General features: G+C 38.4%; 2 long non-coding RNA genes across 2 annotated transcripts in view; one reads left to right on the top strand and one right to left on the bottom strand.

The window, feature by feature from the left end:
• The first annotated feature begins 1,359 nt into the window (after window positions 1–1,359).
• LOC125742676 (uncharacterized) lies at window positions 1,360–20,799 on the top strand. The gene is made up of 3 exons (XR_007398167.1): window positions 1,360–1,569; window positions 5,539–5,650; window positions 18,802–20,799. It is a non-coding gene; the product is annotated as an uncharacterized LOC125742676 (long non-coding RNA).
• LOC125742675 (uncharacterized) overlaps window positions 16,071–20,799 on the bottom strand; it is a 52,199-nt gene continuing 47,470 nt past the window's right edge. The window contains exon 3 of the long non-coding RNA XR_007398165.1: window positions 16,071–16,735. This is a non-coding gene — a long non-coding RNA (uncharacterized LOC125742675). The remainder of the gene's footprint in view (window positions 16,736–20,799) is intronic.

Raw genomic sequence — 20,799 nt, 5'->3', positions numbered from 1 at the left:
TCACTCCTTCAGCATCCTGTACAGACCAAGAACGAAAGACCAGAAGACCTGTATGAGTGACTGAGAGACTCTCTCATTCACCCACTCACTCAGCAACCTGGTCACTCCTTTGGGTCTCTCATTCAGTAATGACCAAGAGGGAGCCGATCAGAGTCTCTCCTTCACCCACTCACTTGCTCAAGTCATCAAGAGAGGGAGTCGCTCGTTCACACTTCTTGTTTGTACTTAAGAGGCATATGCATTCACTTTCAGTTTCAGTTTCCAGCCAGCCACATGCTCACTTAGAGTTCACCCTCACATGCATCACTGGCTCTCATTGGTCATAGTCAAGGAGGAAAGAAGCTTTCAAGTCACATTTCTGAAGACAAGCGGAAGAACGAAAAGAACAAATCTGAGCAGGGAAGTGAATTTCAGTGTATATAGTTCCTGTAACGGACTTCTTTAGCGAGAACAAATTATTCACAAACGTCACACCCTTAGTGTTAAGCATTTTACCTAGGTAGCTGACAGAAGTTATTATGCACAGATTTAGCAGCTGTTGTTTTGGTTAATTGTTCGGATGCAGTTGTTTGTCATCAAGGCTCAGTAAATTGATGTGTTGTGAGATTATAATTGTATTCTGTCATGGCACCTTTGCATAAGCTGTTTGTTGAAACACTATAGGCAGTCAAAATAATATGTTATGTGTGCATCAGATATGTGAGTTAACACTTAGGGTAAGCAAGATTTTTTTTTTTGCCCTCCCAAGTGCAAACATCATGCTCCACTCATGCTTTAAATCCATTAAAACATAACATTGTATCTAATAAGACCAAGATTTGAGCACTAGGACCTAGGGGAAATGCAACAGTAATTGATTACTATGACGTTGTGCATCTCACCGGGGGCTGGGTCCAATCCTAGAATTGGATAAGGCAGAACTAGCAAACAAAACTTTTAAACACATGTAATTTCCAGTACTAATACAAGACAAAAAAAATATCTCTTTTGTTCAGTTTTAATACAGATATAATGTGAACACTGGATGTAGTATACAGGACTAACACGAATAGCACACAAATAAGGAATTTGGTACTGTAGGATTCCATTTGATATTTACATTTAATGTCATTCATTTCAAACCAAAGCATCGTGAAATTAAATTTACTCTTAGTGTTGTGGTTTTAATTCAGAATGTATTTATACAGTATGTTTGACCATGCAGGGGTGTGGGATTTCCTGTCTGACCTAAGACAGAGAAAGGGTGGTGTCTTATTTTGGCACCACCCATGCCTTAGCATAATTAATACCCAGCAGGCGGAAACATGCTGGAAGTGTAATGGCGGTTTGACATTTTCGGCGTTCCTGTATGGCCATGCCTTCCTGCTGGGAACAGACCACTCGTCCCTGCCATAGCAGCTGGGATTCTGGAGGCTAGAGGGGCAGGTGGCATGCTGGCTGGAGGTGCTAGGGGCGTTTACCTTTTCCGTGGAAGGCTGCCCAGGGAGGAGCCATGTCAGTGCTCGCATTATTGTCCCGTTATCTGGGATTGGAGTGTGGAAGCGCAGAGGGCGGAATGGCCATCCTGCTGTGAGCGGCAATTTAATGTTGTGCTTGTGTGCTTTCAGTTGTGTTTGCTATTTATTTCAACTCTTATGTACTAATCTGTATTCGTTGCGCTACAGGTCGGCATTCTTAAAGGGTTGGAATGCCGTGCTTTGTTCTGCTTTCTGAGTAATTTCATGTGGCCACCTGACATATATAGTGCAGTTAGTCAACAATTAACAAAATCCCATAATAATACTTAAATTTTCACTACATAAACCTGCTTCATATTGTGCTATCACTTAAAATATTTGGGGTAGAAAGGTATTAGACATTTCTGATTTTTATTTTAAAAAGTCCAACTCAAGGTGTATATCTACAAATTTTTAATGTATGATGAACTGGGAATTCTTGATCTAGAGCATGCTGTCCTGAGTCCAGATGCACTGTGGTGTCACCATCTGTTTATATTGGTTTATAGCTCAGCCAGGGTGGATGATCACATGGCAAGATTAAAAGGACGGAAATTTAACCTCAGTCTTTTCCTGCATTCATTAACTATTAACTTCAAAAGACATACTGTCAAACACCAGTGATTTAAATCTAGGCATATGCTCCCCTAATTAAATTGATATTAAAGTAATTAAACTTCCTTGCGAGCAACTGTAAAACAAACATGAAAAATCAGTAATTATACAATGCTAAAAGAAATCAATCCAAAGAATAAATCAAATTTTCAGCGTTAATAGTTTTCAAAATGTGCTAGTTTGCATGTTGCATATACAATTTCATTGATTGTCACTATACCATACATATTTATTCAGGTGAGGCCAGTGTAGCAGAAGCATGGTAAGATGGTGCAAGTACCAAAATACTACAGTAATTTCATTTGAAAATATTTGTGCAATGCTTGGTAACGTAAAAACTACCATTTTAAGGGAAAAATATATAACGCTTCACATTACCTGCACCTTCATGGTGCCTTTATAATGCATTCATAGAACATTCAGTGCCCCTACATAATGCATTTATAGAGCATTCATAAGAAGCATGTAAGTATACCTTAATATCTGATAATGTTTGTTATTAATGTATATTAAAGCTGTTAAGGTATTTTACGATGTTAAGGTATAGATACACTCTGACTATGAGTGTTCTATAAATGCATTATGAATGCATTATGAAGGTGCACTGAATGTTCTATTAATGCATAATGAATGCTTTATGAAAGTGCAGTTCATGTAAAGTGTAACCAAATATATGACATGCTGATTTGTACAGTTTCTACCAAGCAATAAAATCTGACATCAATTTATACACCTAATATTCTGAACCATATCTCCTAATTATGCAGGGAAATATGCCTATTTATAGAGGCATAACTGCTCAGGAAAGTGACCTAAATGTATGTGTAACCTGAGCAAAACAACTGAAAATTTTCTGTTTTTGCATTTAGTTATGTCTATAATACACTTATAATATAATCTGCAAGGTAGGAGGTCCCAAGGACAGGCCAAGGATGGATGGATGTATGGATGGGTGGATGTGTGATTATAGTACTACCGGGTGGAGCAACAGGCACATTCATTCACTCCACCTATACTTTTCCATCAGTATTACACATTGTATTTACCTTGGAGAAAATGAATATCAGTGTAGCCCATTTTAAACCTGAAACCTGTTTTATTTTCTAATATCTACCAGAACATTGTTCCTTATTCCTTTTTTCCAAACCCATGTTACATCCCAATTGTCGTCCCTCAGCTAGTCCACAGGGACAAAAAGTCAAAGAAAGGCAGAAAACCACTGATATAGAAGTTTGATATACATTACCGCCAGACAAAATCCTTTGAATGTGTGTATTACTAATTTAAGGCTGCTTATTGAATAACGCTATTTACAATGCATTATAGTTAAAATAGATATGCATCATGTTATTAAAGGAAAACAATATTTTCTGATTCTAAAGTTTGAAGTTGTATTTGTTGGACGTTATTACATTTTTATTTCATAAATTATACAAGTTTGTTTAAGAAACATATTTACAGTGAATGTTGGGTGACACTTAAGGCCATGTTTTTAGGAATTCATGAACTCATTCATAATACATTATAATGCATCCATAAAGGATTATAAACATGGCTATAAATATTTATAAAAAAGGCATATTATAGCCATGTTTATTATGCATTATGGCTGCCTTATGAAGCTCCTCTATGGATACCTTCATGATGCAATATAAAGCATCATTAATGTTTATACCAACCATTACAGGTATAACACATTATGGAGGTTTATATAGTACATTATAGATGAGGTCTCATAAAGCATTCATTATGCATAATATACATGGCTATAATGTGTTATGATAGATATTTATAGCATTGTTTATAAAGCTGTATGATTGAGTAATTTATGAATGCATTATTATTTGTTATGAATGTGTTTATAAATTGCTAAAAATATGGCCTTATGTAAAGTGTTATCATGGTTTGTTCCAGAATGTGATGGAATGTGAGAAATATCATGTGGGTAGATGTCTTCTGGTAGTGGGTTTGAGGGATAGCGGCCTTTTCTCAGTGTAAAGGTTATGTTTATATACAGCTGTATTTGTTTATGTGGGTAAAAATTTACTGCTGAAATATGCACCTATCCCAGGATAAGTGTTTTAAAGATAGAGGGAAGAAATCCCACGTAAAATCCCCCCCAAAATACACAGACACACACAGACCTGTACTGTACTCATATCTTTGTGGGGTCCGCCCATTTATTTCTATTAGCAAAGCCCTAATCCAACAATGACAGCCTTAGCCCCTACCTAGCCCGAACCTTAACCATAAGTAACGAAACAAAATACTGTACAAGTATTCTGACGTTTTTAGTTTTCTGGTTACACCCACAGATTTTTGCAAAATTGAATTTCCCTTTGTGGGAACTGGAAAAAAAATGGTCCCCATAGCGTCAAAATAACATGTGGTCCCCACAATGTAATGCCTACCTGGAGCGCACACACACAAAGACACTACGGTTACAAAGTTAACTCCTCTAATATTGCATGGATCAATACCATTAGAGTGCAAGAGCTAGAATAAACCAGTTGATTTGAAATTGATTGCTGTAGATAAAATAGATATCTCAATCAAATTCTCTTACATCAGCAATTGCAACAAGTATTTTTTTTTGATAGTGCAGAACTTCAAGCCACTTTTCAGTGAAGAGAAACATGCATGACTGAAAAATCTTAACTGAAAGACGTCTGAATTTGTAGTGCAATCATTTGTACTGAAACACATTTATACACAAATAATTCAAGCTACACTGCCCATTGCTAATTAATAACAAAGTACATTGCCTAGAGTCACCAACTGAATTGCCTTGAATTACACTGACATGTACAGAAGAATACTTTGCATAGCATACTAATTGACACAGTGGCTTTACCAGGATATTGCTAATGAGGTAATAAATCTAAGATATTTATTATAAAAATTACACTGTTTCAACACTGCCTTAGAAAACAATTACATTTTTAGAAAGATACCGATATTATTCTTTATTAAGAAAAAACAAAGGACTGCAGAATATCATAAAATATCATACTTTAGAGGTATTTTATTAAAAGCCACACTCTGAAATTTGCATGATGTGTGAAGATGATTAGATATATCACAGTATCACACATGAAAAAGAATGACCTCTTCCTAGAATAGCATATACATTATACAGTCATACTAAGGGGTCTAAAATATACACTCCAAATAAAACTCTATCATGAAATGTCATTAAACCACTGAGGTCTCAACAAAAACCCACTTCCTCAAGTCATATTTCTTTGAAAATTCAAGAATTTCTTTTAAAAAAGCATCCAAAAAAATTATTAGAAAAGGTAATGGATCTGCAATTGTAAAAATGTAGGGAATGATATTATTTATACGTTTTCGTTATGTAGCCTGCTTGTAAACTTTATGTAGGATTGATAATTGAATCACTATACTGTATTCACTGTATTTTCAGGTCCACTGAAGAAACGTTTGGCCAATGTTTGGCAATGACATGGACAGCCTACCCGCCGTCAAAGAAGCAACAACCAAGTTTTACAAATTGGTTTAAGGATAATAAAGTCAAGGTAAAAGAAAACAGTCAGTTCAATGGGCTTTAAACTATTTTAACTGCAGTATATGTTTCTACATTCATTGATGTTTCACTAAATAGCATGTTCTCTTTGAACTGTCATTCAACCCATTTCATGCAGGAAGCTTTGCAGTGATGATTAATAATTGATACCGCCCTGAATAAAGTTCAGGGCTGAGTTGCATTGATTTTAGCGGGATAAGGTAAGTAAATATTTCATATATGTCTGTTGGCAGCAGGTAGAAGGTGCTTCATTCCAGATTTCCAAGAGACAGCATGATGGCCATTTTGCTCACACTTCACAAACTAATGTCCGAACGCATTTGATTTACGTGATTGATGTGGATGTTCATGCAAGAGGCATGAATTATGAGGAACACTTTCAGCCTTGAATGCATCACCATGCATCAAGCCGCCAAACCAGAAGTACAATTTCTATCACCTGCCGCTCTGGAAGAGAGTAATCTGTCAGGGTCATAAGGTAATAATTTAAATTGTCATTGTGTCTGATCAACAGCCAATGGCATGGCAACACATCCTGACCAGGGATGAGTCTTTGTCTAGCGTAGAGTTTCCTAACCCAGTCCTTGAGGACCACCAGACAGTCCACATTTTTGCAGAAACAGGTTATAAACACTGGTCTAGGGTGATAAAATGAGGTTAAGGTTGACGTGCAGTTAGTTTGATAATAGAATGGAAATTATTGTAAAAATAATTCTAAAATAATATAACTAAGCACATAAAATAGTTTGGCTCTGGGTCACAGGAGTGCAGAATGTATTCTGTAAATCTACTGTTAATTTACAGTAGTATTGGGTGAGAGGATATAAAGGTCTAAAGGATGTAAATCCCTTTAGGGAATGGTCTCTTTCACCAGTGGAGACTGGTTTGACCATTAAAAATCATTTGAATTATTGTGTTATTAAACAATTTATGTAAATCAGGGTCAACGAAACTAGGTGAAATTCATTACCTGCGGTAAACGCTCTACTATTAGACTGCCATAGGAGACCAATAGTAAAATACAGAACTTTAAACGTACAGGGAACACAAAAAATGTAACTACAATCATAATAAAAAAATCGTAGACCATGTACAGTGAATAGGTCAGGCTAAAAGGGTAAACAACCATCTAGATAATAGTGAAATTAAAATGGTTATTTGTTCCTATAATGTGTGCTGAGTATTAATTCAGTACAATAATCATAATGAACATTGTAGGTGTTTGGTGTTTTCAACCTTTTGAACCACCATTTTCTTAGTTCATTGCTGCCAACAGTTGGGGAGGAAACTGTCAAACACTCACGCTGACAGATGCAATGTAATTGTGTCCACATGTGCGGTCTTGAAATGGTCGCAGTGCCGATCAGTCATAAGTTGCATCAGTCGACGATGACCTGTAGTTACTATTTTGAAGTTGTAATGGTTGATAAAGATCCCGATTTACAAATATCCATCCACAAATCAATGAAAAGCTGTTATTAAGTGTGGAATTTGTTTTAGTTCTTGGCAGGGATGGAACCAAGTCATTCCTTGGCGAGTCAAGAGTCAAGTCTTAAGTCATTTGAGTCAAGTCTTTTCATTGTTTTTACTGTCAAGCCACAAGTCCAAGGCGAGTTGCAAGTCATGTAACTTGAGTCCCTTCCTATGTTTTTTTCTATGTTTAGTAATTAAAAGACCAAAAGCCTGCCACAGTACATTGTAGGATACGTTCTTTATAGGCAGTGATAGGTTGAAAAGAGAGAGTCCACTCACAGATGTCCTCACACAGTTTTTACATCCGTGTTTATGCAGGGAATGATGCATCTTTCCAACAAACTATCTCAGAAGACCTTGCATTAACTGAAAATGCAGACAGCAGGGAATTAATATGCACTGAAATAATAAAATTATTATTGTGTTATGAAAAAATCTATCTATCTATTAACAATCCAAGTCTTTTCTGTCAGTTTTGTTAAGTCACAACTCAACAAATTTGTGACTTGAGTCCGAGTCGCAGGACAGTGACTCGAGTACCCACCTCTAATTCTTTTTGGCAAGTAATATGTTGCATGGAAAATAATAGGCTAAAATCTGCAGTATAACGATTCATAATAAGACTCATAACTATAAGACACTACAGAAAATAATGTAATGCAGCATGTATACAACCTGATCAGCCATTCAAACATTTCATTCAATACTGAGAGAAATAAAAAGTGCACTTTTTCTGCAATTAGTCACATTATACATATGCTTATGATAAGCTAATTTTCAGTGGTGGGGGGACCTGTTGTCGATAAACATTGTTATAATACGTCTTTATTTATCACTGCCTGTCTTTATCTGATGGAACCAGTCTGTGAGGTGGAGTCATAGCCATTTAATGTGTAATAAACAAACAATTATTTCATTATTAACCTTATCTTTGTTACAACAGCATTAATTATATTTCAGTACACATTTGTGATCTTGGCCACAATCTCCTGTTCTGCATATTGATCAATGTGAAGTACTTTGGGTGCGTAGGATGCCGTTATTAAAAATTTCCAAAACATAAGTGGATTCAGTAACTTGCTACTTATACTGACAACCTTAACAGTTTTGTTTTTTTTCCTGATTTACCAGACACTGAGCAGGAAAAAATTGCAATTCAAGTAATGCTGATCAAGTATCTTCTCCAGTGAACTGATTCTTCCGAATGATACACTTGTCCCCCCCCCCCCCCCCCAGTCTGTAGTTAGGTTTGCAATTCCTCTGGTTTTGTTCCTGGAGTCCCATATGTGTGATGCATCAAAATAAACGTCATAAATGATAAGTAAATGATAAGAAAATATACATTATTATTCATTGTTATCAGCGCCATCGCCTGGCAGCATGTTCCTGCGTCTGTCAGAGTGGTGAGTTTTCATTATTGTGCCCCAAATTGTGTCATATTACATTTCACAACTAATAGCTCGATAAAGGTTCAGTTCAGAAGATGAGGGTTTATGATGATGTGGTGAAAGACTTCATTACAACTATGTGAATATGCAAAGTGTCATGATATCCAGTAAATACACCTATTAATTTGTATATACATCAATTTATATTTTGGTAATCATGGTATTTAATGTTTGCATATTAAGACGATTCCCTGGAACCAGTTATGGAAATGGTCAGACCACTAAATCGATGAGTTGTGCTGTAGATAAATGACCTGATGTGCTCAGCTGGCCTCAGCGTACTGTCTCTAGTCTTCTCCAGCATCGTAGGCATGATCACCCTGCAACACCAATGAATGGACAATGTTATCTGAGGCTGATTTACAAGAAGTTGGGTGAAAAGGGCAATATGTACAGCAAGCAGATGACAGTGACGGAGAATGTAACGGCAGGCTTTTTAGGCATGAACTTATACCTGACTGTGACAGCCAAAGAAATTACCACTTTTGGTTCTAATGGAAGAATTACACACAGCCGGAGAATACAAAATTGGTTCCACTGCTAAAGATGAATGTTGTCCATTGTGAAGCCTTGTCTTTGCAATGTAAGGCCATAAACACATTGACTGACCACCACAATATGTTATAGGCATTGCTTTAGCAAGAGAACATCCCAGTCAAGGTGAGGCAGAAGGACGACGAATCCTTTAATAATTACAGGAACAACAGTCATCTGAGCGAATTGCTTGGATCATCTGACCCAACAGGTCCATTATTTATGAATCCTCAATTCATATGACAGACAGACAGACAGACAGACAGACAGACAGACAGACAGACAGACAGACAGACAGACAGACAGACAGATAGATAGATAGATAGATAGATAGATAGATAGATAGATAGCACCCCTGATCCCACACCTACATGCATGGAGGCGTCACCACCTCTGCAGGTTCCTAGGTTGAAGAGAGGTGTCCTACAACTCAGCTCAAGAAGGGAGCTGACTGGCTTGAACAGTGGACACTTTTATTGCCTTGCATTTAACAGCAGTTAGTAACTTTGTGCATAAGAAAAGGATGAGCTCTTAGAAAAATAAATGATAAAAGAAATTAAAAGAATATATCCCTCTCCCTGGTTCAGTCCTTTACTTAGCCAGGCGAGCCGACGCAGACCCCTGTCCCAGTCTGGGTGTGTACTGGCTGTAAACCATTATATCCCTTCCTACATGTGCAGCAAATGGCAGAGAGAATGAATCTTATCTGCAGTCTAGACGGGTGAAGAAATCGTGCAGATCAAACTCTTCAGGAGGTTGTCCTCAGTCTTGCTGGGCTTGGCTCGCCACCTACATCTTTCAGCTTCCAGCAGGTGGTTCCAAAATAAAAACCAGTCTACACAAGTAGTGCAAAAGAATAAGGATTCCGTTTTCTGCTCTAACATGAGACTTCTTGTATTTCCACACATCTTACAATCTGTACGACCAAAAATAAAGAAGCATTCAATTATTATGAGGCGGAATACATTATAGCAACATTTAGTGTTATAACTCAAATTATTTATAACATGTATTTCCATTATGAGATGAATAGTTTACATCCAGATAGAGCTTAGTATTTTAATAAACGTGCAGGTATATAAATTACTTTCCTTCCAGTCCTTTTTGCAGCAACATATCCCTTTTAGATACAGTATCTTAACATGGCTTTATCACCAGCCTTGCCAATTTAGATCGAAAAGCCTTAATAGTACCCAGATACAGTAGAGGCTACGCTTAGCAGCAGTACGCTTAATCGCTCCGCTACCCAGCTGACATGCAGTGATAGCTAAGCAGCTTGGTTAGCCATCTTTAGCACTATCATCGTCATTACACATAATTACTCCCGAATACAACGCGAACTTCAGGCGTTTCCATGCTCTAACTGGTTTTCATATGAGGAAAAATGCAGGCTAACATCACTCACCTAACATTACTCTCCCTAATATGGCTTACATGACCTAGCGGAACGTGTTTAACTCACCGGAGCTCAAATTGTTCTTATTCCAGGTGGACTGCTGGTTTTTTATGCTTGCATGTAGATGTAATAAACTATATCCCTCTCGCACCTATCGCTCTACCCTAGTGAATTGTTTGGGGCACCCTGTGTTGGCGCTAGCATACCACTACACCTCAGTGTAGTACCCCGTTTTTTCCACAGGGGTGACAGACAGACAGACAGACAGACAGACAGACAGACAGACAGACAGACAGATAGATAGATAGATAGATAGAGCCTCTTGCCACCATCTCGGATGAACTTCTTCGATTTTGAGACAAAACTTTGTCTCCAATAAGCTTGCATTCTTTTGGAAGTCACGCTTTCATTATTCCTGTTGTTGGAAGCCCCTTTTCCAGCGACATATCAAGGAGCCTGACTGATGTGAAGTAAAAACGGGCTACCTCCCTCTTGCAGAAGTTTGTGCCAAGCAAAGGACTGCTGATGCACAAAAACCCTGTTCTTTTTTATGTCTTCTGAATACATTCTTTCCCGGATACACTTCAAAATCAAAAGTAAGTCTTTCTTTCCTCAGCAGCATCTAAATCATTAATTACTTTCAGCTTGGTTCTCAGTGTAAAAATCTCTTACCATTGACTATAATGGGCACTCTCTTTTTTGGACAATTACATTTCAGGCTTTGGGTATTCCAAGCAGACTTGGTACACCGCGAGAAAGGAAGCCTCCTTGGGCGTGATATTCAGAGAATTTCCTGAAGGACCTCATGCTGATGTATGAATCCTAACACGTCCTCAGGAAATTGTCATCAATGTGCTGCTTAAAATACAGAATTGGACTTTAGCTGGTAAACAGTGCAGGGTCATCATCAACATGAGGAGGTACAGTACCTGAGGAATGGACTTGAATCTTTTGTGAATAAGAAAATATTTCGGTAAGGCAAAAAAAAAAAAGAAACACTCAAAAGATCTCATAGGATAAAACTGCTGTTGTTTTATTCCTGTTGCATATATAGAGAAGATAAAACTTTACTACATACCTACCCTTATCCATTACTCTGTTTATACTCTTTTTTGAAATGTAGTTTATTTGTAATATTTTTCAGAAGGTTTGTCATTTGTCACATTTCACAGTGGATAAAGCCCTGCTGCATCTTCATCTATATCTATGGCATCATCCTCAGATGAAGTGCCTGCATCTTCATTTGAGATACTTCTTCCCTTGCCTTGCCCCCTTTACCTGCATTTTCCTCATAAGTTAAAGTGAATCATCCTAAGTGATTTGTTACCACAATATTCTCTGCTTCCTCTGTGATCTGTTTCTTACAAAATATTTCATTAGTATGCAAAAATCTGTGGGTAGTATCACAATGTCTACTACAGTTAACAAAATAAGCTGATAATTCTCATTAAAAACATTTTTAAATAAAAGTTATGATAGTGATAATGAAATGTTTATTGAATGAGAAAAAAACATCAATAATATACTAAAAAGGCTTTATTCAAACAAACATCTAGCTTGGTTTTTGCTTCCTATAAATGTTGTTTGGCATGTACAGTTAAATACTGCAGCACACACTCTGACATACAGTAGGTGACATCATCAGAAAGCCCACAATCTCCTCTTAAATTCACAACTGGTCTATGGGTAAAGTGCAATAAAGGTACGTTCACCACAGAGGACCATTTTCTATGGTCTTAGGAGAAAAAGACACAAGACTGGAGCACATTCTGGATGGAATGCCAATATATAACTAACCTCTCTGTATAATTACTGAAGTTGAAGCTTTTTGTATTTTTCATTTTATTGTTCATATTCTGTTTAATATTACTGTACGTACTTAAGCAAAAGAGTGCAGTCTTTCATTCTGCGATAACATGAATTGAACAAAAGTCAAATTATGGATTAAAGGCTGTATATTCAACTTACAGAAAAGATGGAATGGAATAGAATGCACATTTATTTATTTATGTGAAAGTGCTTTTAGCTTTTTTCATTTGTTTACATCTCAGAATATTCTAACAGACAACCAACTGCAGGGCTCTCAATTTTTCACACGCATCTACAAATGGATGAGAAAAGCAAAGTTAAAGGAATTAACATTACATAACTCCATTCTTATATTTTCTCTGACAAAGTTCATTCATACATCTTGCAATGCACTTAGAGTACCGTTGCTGATCGACTGTTTCTGGTCCTGGTCTTTCAGCAACCATCACTCAGGTGACTCAGCCAGGGATGATTAGACCCCAGCTTGTATCTTGGTTGGCTGTGTGGTCCACAGATCGCTGCTCCTGATCCACAATGATCATCAGGCTCTCTCTGCAGCCGTTGTAATGATGGCCTTCCTGCTGACCAAACCTGTGATGCTATGGAGCTTATACTGTAGAGAGCCTGCCTCAGACAAAGACTGCACCTACTGGCCTCGCGTCCAGCACCTGCCCACTAAGTACCAACCTTCAGATACCAGTCCCATGCTGGAAGGAACCCAAACGTTGCTTTTGACTGCAGCTGTGGCTTTTCCCTGCCCAGACAAGAGCAAAGACCTTTTTACCTGGAGTCAGATATAATCTTTGTTGGATGGCAGTACTTGATCCCCTTGCTGATGGCATCTGCTATTACTTTCAGGACCTGGTTGTAACCCAGGGATACACGTCCTTGGTATAATGGGTGTCTCGGCTTTACTTTGATTGGCTCTGCTGGGCACATCACCATAGACAGACTGGATCAGGAACTTAATGTGGAGTAGATTAGCCTCCAGGAACTCTGACTAAGACATCATTCAGTTCCTTGCTTGCTTCCATCCAGTCCATGCACCCCCACTGATGCATTCCTACTGTTCTGCTGGGATGCACCATTTCCACACTTGTTCATAATGCCTCCTGGACCAGTTGGTGCCTTTTCATATCTTCTGCTTTGTTGTAGTAAGCCCATCCAGATACCACTGATCTCACCATACAACTCAGCCTAGACACCATATCCTGTGCCCTCCACCTTCTCCCAGTCCTCAGTGCTATCCTAGCCATGAAGAGATTGATGTCAGGTGAGTTTCTGAATTGCAGCACAGCTCATCGTGATTGGTCAGTCAGGGAAGCCATAACTCATTCTTCTGTCTGTACAAAACTGCGCTGCTCAGACTTCATAGTAGTCCCAACCACCCATGAAGGGAGTATCTGATCTTCCTTTTAAAGCTCTCGACAGTAGTGAGAGAGAAATGATAAACCAGCAAAAGCCAAAAAGGACTTACAGCGGGATGCAATGCTGGCAGATCAAGGCATTGAACTTGCTTGGCAGTCTTGATTTTTCCATTCCCATCAGCCATGGCTCCTGTTCCCTGTTGGTTGCACGGAGTGCCGGGCCACCTGCTCTTCCCTCAAGCATCTTGTCCTGTTGGATGTCTGGGTCACGTGGTTTTGCCACCTACACATTCTGCCCTCACAGTCATACAGTCTACTGTCTTGGGTATTTAACTGTCTGTCCGGGCTGTGAATACACCCCAACCCCACCCAAATCTCTCTCCAGACACAACTAGGGGTGTCTTTCTTTTCATGGCTGGTTTAGGTTCTCCGTCTTGGAAGCTGCAGTTTTGGGTGCTAATCTTCACTACCCCATTTACTGTCTGTCCAGGTCTGCACCCGCCGTGACTCTGCCTGCAGATGTCAGCCAGCCTGTTCCTGGATGCCACTGTGTTAGATTGATACATCTTATATTCATTGTGGACACGACATCCGTGATTATAAATATGTATATACAGTATGCCATATTTTAAGGTTTCTCTCATGTGTCACAAAGATGCCCAGCTAAGTGAATTTTAGTCGCCCTTTTCGCATTTTTGTGGAACCACTGATAAGCAAAATTCCACACCTGCATATAAAAAAAAACCTAAGGGAATTCTGAAAAAATAGTGTATGGTGTTTTCACATTGCATACAGCTGATTGTAAAATTGTTTGATTCTGAATGCTGATTGGCTTAAACCCACCTGAACATATCATAATCACATTATTTTGTTAAAAAACGACCAATTGAGGCCTGTCTGCCTGATTACCTTATTGTGTCAAATACTACAGAGCGAAACGAGTCTCTACTGTTTTTATGACTGGCATTCTTTTTCACATACCGTAGGTGAGAATTTTTTTTTTTTTTGTGATTAGTCTGAATTGTTGTCTTTAATTCAGAGTGGGGCAAGTAAGAACAGACTAACTGTTCATATCCTGAGGACAAGCTAAGAAATGTACTGACTCAAGTAGTAATTTCTTTAGATTAGGTCCGTCCATCTAATTATTGATTATTGATTGTTGATTGTTTAGTCTGTAGCATTTTTAGTAAGTACCTGTTCAGTATCTCTGTCAATTCAGAACAAGTAAGAAATTAATCGAAGGTCCCTGGTAAGATAGTAGAGTGAAGAGAATGAGAGCATGCTGGTGAGGGGTGAGGGGTGAGGACCACCAGGGAACATCAGCAGTGCTATTTTCCTTGGAAGCAGCAGTGTGGGATGCTGCAGTGGTAGATGGTATTGAAGTCACAGAGGTCCATGGTTATTGGTTTGGTTCTGTCCCCATATCATGCTGCCCTGAGTTGGCATGTTATCTGTGCCTGGGTAGGTTTCCTTTTATAGTCCAAAGATAAACTAACAACTCTCTACACTGTTAATAGATAACTGTGGGCACACAAGTATTTGTTACTTGTACAATACAAGTTTTTTTTTTTGCAAATGACCTTCCCTGCTGTAACCTTAAGTTTAACTTGAACTTCTTCAGTATAATGTCAAGGCATAAGTACATATAGAAAACCATGTGTGTTTAAAAGAAAAAGCCAGCTAAGCAAAACAGTAATAATATGTGGCTGGTTGTCAGCTGACCTTATCTGGTGAAGTAAAGTTTAAAATACTGCCCTGGCAGATTGCTACAAAATCAGCAGGTAATATTGGAGAAATGTACAAAAGTAACTCGCAGGACACAGATGGAAACACTTTTCCACCACAGCTGATCAGTCGGTGGTGTCTGTCAAATTAATTTCTCTAAAAAACAGTCTAGTTGGGAAACTGGCGAGACTTAGATCTGTCTGCCTGGAGTTTTGAAAAAACCTTTATGCACCTAAAAGTCAGTCAGTCAGTGTTTTCCTACCAATTAAAATAGACGGTCCCAGTGGACCTTGTTGGGTCAAGTTGTGGTTCTCTTTTAGGTGTTTAAACATGACCATGGCTGGTCTCCAGGGCATCCCAAGGCCCCAGGCATTAGCAGGGAAATGTTACATTTCAGCTGTTTCCCACATTCTTCCTGTGGCGGCCTGCTGCTAAATCGGAGAGGCAGTCCTGTGAATGTCAATGAGCACTTGCTCACCCGGGCACTCGGCAGCCGTGGGCTTAAGTAGGCAGCGTCTGCTGGCCAAAAGTACATCTAAGGGCCGCAGGAATAAACTGGCCATTTAACAATGCATGTCAGCCATCCATATCCTCATGCTTACTGACTATTCTAAGACAGGTTTCAAATCCGATTATGCAAAGAAAATGCCAGAATTATTTTGTTCAAATACTGTTTATCTCAATATGGGGAAATTATATGAACATGAATTATAAAAATGTTGAAAATTCCAAAATAAGAAAATAAGGAAAACTAATTTATGATAGCACATTACAATATACAGTAATAATATAACAAAAAAGTCAATCAAAATTATTTACATACATTTGAATATTGTCTGAGCAGATTATTTTTAATGCTTAATGCACTTTGGCATCAACTGATAGTTGCAGTGGGGTTGGTCCATCCATCCATCCATCCATCCTCTAATTGTTTATCCTGGTCAGGGATGCAGGGGCTGGAGCGTCTGTATGGTCCAACACAGTAATTTTCTCACTTGTTAATTCATTAATCAAAAGTAATCAACAAAATTTAAAAAAATAAGCAAAATCAAAAATTCAATGGTACAAGTCAAGCAGGTAGATATAGTATTAATAAAATACTGTTTTATTAGTAATTTAATAATGGAAACAAAAACAGCTACAGCATCACTTTTTAAGTTTCTTAATTAAAGCCAACAGAAGAGCAAAACAATATCCCGTAATATGTTTTCTATTAGCATGTTATATACAGTGTTGCCTGACACCAGTGAATTCCCCCTGTATGTGTTGAGTTTGGACAGTCTCCCTGGGTCATATGGCCTTCCTCCGGGATCTCCAGTTTCCACCTGCAGTCCAAGAGACATGCAGGGACGGTCATCGGTGTCTCTAATTTGCCCCCTGCGTGTGTCCTGGGCTGGTATCCCTTCCAGGGTGCAGCACTGCCTTATGCCCTGTGCTGCCTGGGATAGGCTCCAGGTAACTCTGACCCAGATAAACAGATATAAGTTGGAAGGTGTCACCTCTGAAAAAGGGCACAATATTTAATGATGTTTTTAAAATTTGTACCAAACAGATTAACACATTACTTACTAGTTGCTTACATTCAACCATTTGTCCATTTTTGACCTCAGTTTCGGTTAGTGAAACTTCAGAGGAAGAGTCTTTAATGTGCATGAATAGCCTTCTTGAGTAATAAGACTACAAGAACGTTAGGAAGGCCTACTGGTAACTAAGAAAATAATCATATGATGGCAGGTGTGGTAGGATTGGCTGTTAATGTGCTGAAAACTGCTCCCACAACACTGGTGCTCAATTTAAGCTTAAATATTTCTATATAATTGACATGGATGAGCTCTAGGTCCCTTTTGCACAAACGTGTCATATGGCTGGTTCAGGAGGGAAAGACCCAAGGAAGTACAACGAAATGACCAGCAGTCAGTCGAATTCTACTTTCACTTGTACATTTTTTTAATGCTTGCATCCAAAGAAACGTATAGAAGAGCTAAGGGTCACAGTCCACGTGTGCTGTCAGACACTCAAATCCTCAAACATTTGCATTGCCAGTACAATACCCACTTGTGGGTTTACAGGAACGTTAGCTTCACTTCCAATTATAAATGGTGTTATTTTCACATATGAGCACTAATATATTCCGGTCTGGCTGTCATTGTTGAATCAAATTATGATATTATGCATGTTGACCAACATTGAAGGCTAAATATGTGTACAGAAACACGTCAGAAAAAAAGACATTGTTATCAATAAAGGCAATTATTCAACAAAATAGTTTGAAAAAGCTATGCATTTTTTATGCAGTGTATAAACTGTATGCCACATTATAAATAAATGTCGACTTTTTTGTAATGTCAGTTTCAGAATTGTGAAAACTGTTTTATGAAACTGATTATAGTAATTAAAACATAATGATACCATTAGTTTTGTTCATTGTCTACATTAAAGCCTGCTAATAATAGAAAACCACTCGGAATAACTAATTACTGTAACACTAATTTCCCAAATACCACTAAATATAAAAGAACATAAATGAGGTAACACTCTTTGACATGTCATGTTTCATCTAGCTGTTTTAAAGTGATAACAACATTCACATATAAATATTAAGATATTTTTTAATTTTGAAAAGTTTTATGCAAAAACTGAACATGGGTAAGCATGTGTCTAATTCGCGATTTTGAATCTTGATTCAGAATAGTGCAAGAATTACATTTCATTTATTTAGCCGAAGCAGCTTACATTTTGAGAAAGCCACTGGGAGCCCGGGGCTTTGGATAGAATCACTCAGCTGACCCCAGGATTGGAAGCAGTGACCTTACATTCACAGGCACGGCAGCCTAAGCAGGGGAGCCACATACTGCCCCCAAAAGGATTAATGCTCATGGGAGTTTTACTTACTCACAAGTGTTGACAAAAAAAATGATTGGTTCAGAGAGATAACCAATGAGACTGTAGAGGAGGTGGGTCCAAACGACTAAATTAGGGAGGACCAAGACATCTGATTGGTTGGTCCCACTTTGTCCAGTTGCTTGGACCCACCTCCTTTACAATCTGATTGTTATCACTCTGAACCAGTCATTTTTCTTTCTGCCCTCAGAACATGTTGTGTAGGTAAAACTCCCCTGAGCAAGATTAACATGATCACCCAGAATACCGTTGTATTTATTGACATTTACCTTCTGGGGGGGTTAGAATGAACCATTCTGAGAAAATATGTACTATGCACATCTAAAGGTATGAAAAATAGCAATAATAAAACTAAGCCATACCCATACAGGGTCTTGCTAAACAATATTTTTTGCACACATATCGAACATAATTCCTTTCAAGCATTATGTGTTTCACACTTTTGCAAATTGCTTCCATAAACTGACAGCTGTTTTTTTTTTTTTTTTAGGTTCGCCTGCCATCTGGAAGTGTATGACATCATTATGAAAATGAAAGTAGGCTTCTTACACCTTGATGTCTTCCAGGACCTTATTGTACTGTATGACAATTGACAGATCCTGTGTACGTACACAGAAGATTGAAAATTATTATGAGGCTCGGCGAATAGACACTTTAGGGATGTAAGGTAACTATGCCAATTAAAGTCATTACTGCAAAGAGGGTGATTGACTAGGAATGTCTATCATTACCCAATATCACTCTCCTCCTTTTTGATTGTTCCACTGTATGACAATCTTCAGCAGAGATTACTTTATATGTGGGTTCAATATAATTATACTAGACTGTAAACGTAAGAACCTAATTACTTCTCTATGCTGGGGGACAGGATTTTCGATATTGAGATTGTTGTGTCTGTTTTGGGGTTAGCGCAGGAAGGTGTGGTTAAAATTCTCGCCAATATTTATTCTTGTCTATTCAAATGGTGTGTTTGGATGAAAATGTGCCTTCGGTCAAATAACACATAAGAAACACAATATTACCACAACAACACCGTGACAAAATAGCTTTTTTTTGCAATAAAGTTAGGTAATAGACAAAAAAGGAGAAACAAGCTGCTTGTGTGGCAAATAAATAAATAATGGTGCCTTTGAGTGTCAGAGGTAGTGGCAAAGTGCGATTTAAGAGTATAGTTTAACGATGGCATTCAGATTGGGATGGAAATGAGGGTACTTCTCTCCATACTGAATATCCGTGGCATGAAATGAATCTGTTTGTTAAAAAAAAGGTGGGTTGTGCGGCAGAGTTTTTGCTAATCCACTAACCACTAATTAGCGAAGCTAGGTTTTCTAGCGGATTAGCATTTACACTAACCTGGAAAGCTATGACCGGTTAGCTTTTTCTAAATGTAGTTCCGCTAAATCCACCAACATTTTTTTCACAGGTAGAGTCAAAAACATTTGTAAACCCTAACATCCTGCATATTTATTCGTGTCTGTTGTGAGCAAGACCGAAAAAGTCTGTTGGCTGATCACACGTAAACACAAGACATGATTGCTCAATGCAACAGCAGCTAAGCGGCACAGTGTACCCGTGCAGTTCAGCTGGTTTACAGCGTGACAGTCTTAAAGGCTGATTTATACTTCTGTGCTGAATCAACATCATAGGTACGTCATAACCACCTATGCTGCACTGTAGCCTATGCCACAACCTGACCTGCACCTTCCCAGAAATGTAACTACCCATCGCGGCTACTCAGACCATAACAACTGTGATCGGTCCTGCGTTCTTCGAAGGTCGACCAAAAGGGGTCGTCAAATGAGATGATCTGGTCTATGGATAATTTCCTATTTGCATCAGCAGCTCTTCCCACCCTTACAATTGAGTGTATCCTATTGCTTTGCCGGAACATGCCCATTTTACCTTTGCCCAGTGAATGCTGGGATATGCTGAGCTGTGAAGGATCCGTCAGGTGGATCCTTTGTGACTTGGCAAGATGCGGACACATTTGTAGACCAAATTTGAAGGAATCTTTGAAATGGTATTCAATGGTACACAAGTACAGTCAAGTACACATATTGATAAACACTTCTGGTATACACCTGCAGCCATGTGCACCAAAACATTTCACAAAATTTGCATCACTTCTCCACGTGCACGACTGAAAGCGCGGTTTACTGAGTCTACAAGTTTGCATTAAATAAACTGTATGTTGATTGTTGACTAATGTTTAATTTCATTGTTGTGTAAACCTTGATCATCATTTGATGTTGGCATGCTCCACCGGGTTGGAAAGCTCTGTGTCTAAGCTGCAACATAGTAGAATTTCAGAGCCAAAAACCATGCCATTATCGTTAGCTTCCACTAATTTATTTATTTATTTGCAGTTTATCAGTTTAGTGTTATCAAATTAAACTTTGCAGTTGGTGCATTAGCAGTTAAGATAAGGTTTTGTTTAGCTGTGACCACCACTGGTTATGAGAAGCAGACACCAACTGATACTGAAGCT

The sequence above is a fragment of the Brienomyrus brachyistius genome, chromosome 5 (assembly GCF_023856365.1).
Source record: "Brienomyrus brachyistius isolate T26 chromosome 5, BBRACH_0.4, whole genome shotgun sequence".
Classification (NCBI taxonomy): Eukaryota; Metazoa; Chordata; class Actinopteri; order Osteoglossiformes; family Mormyridae; genus Brienomyrus; species Brienomyrus brachyistius.
The sequence above is the reverse complement of the archived record's forward strand: the minus strand, read 5'-3'. Positions and strand labels throughout refer to the sequence as shown.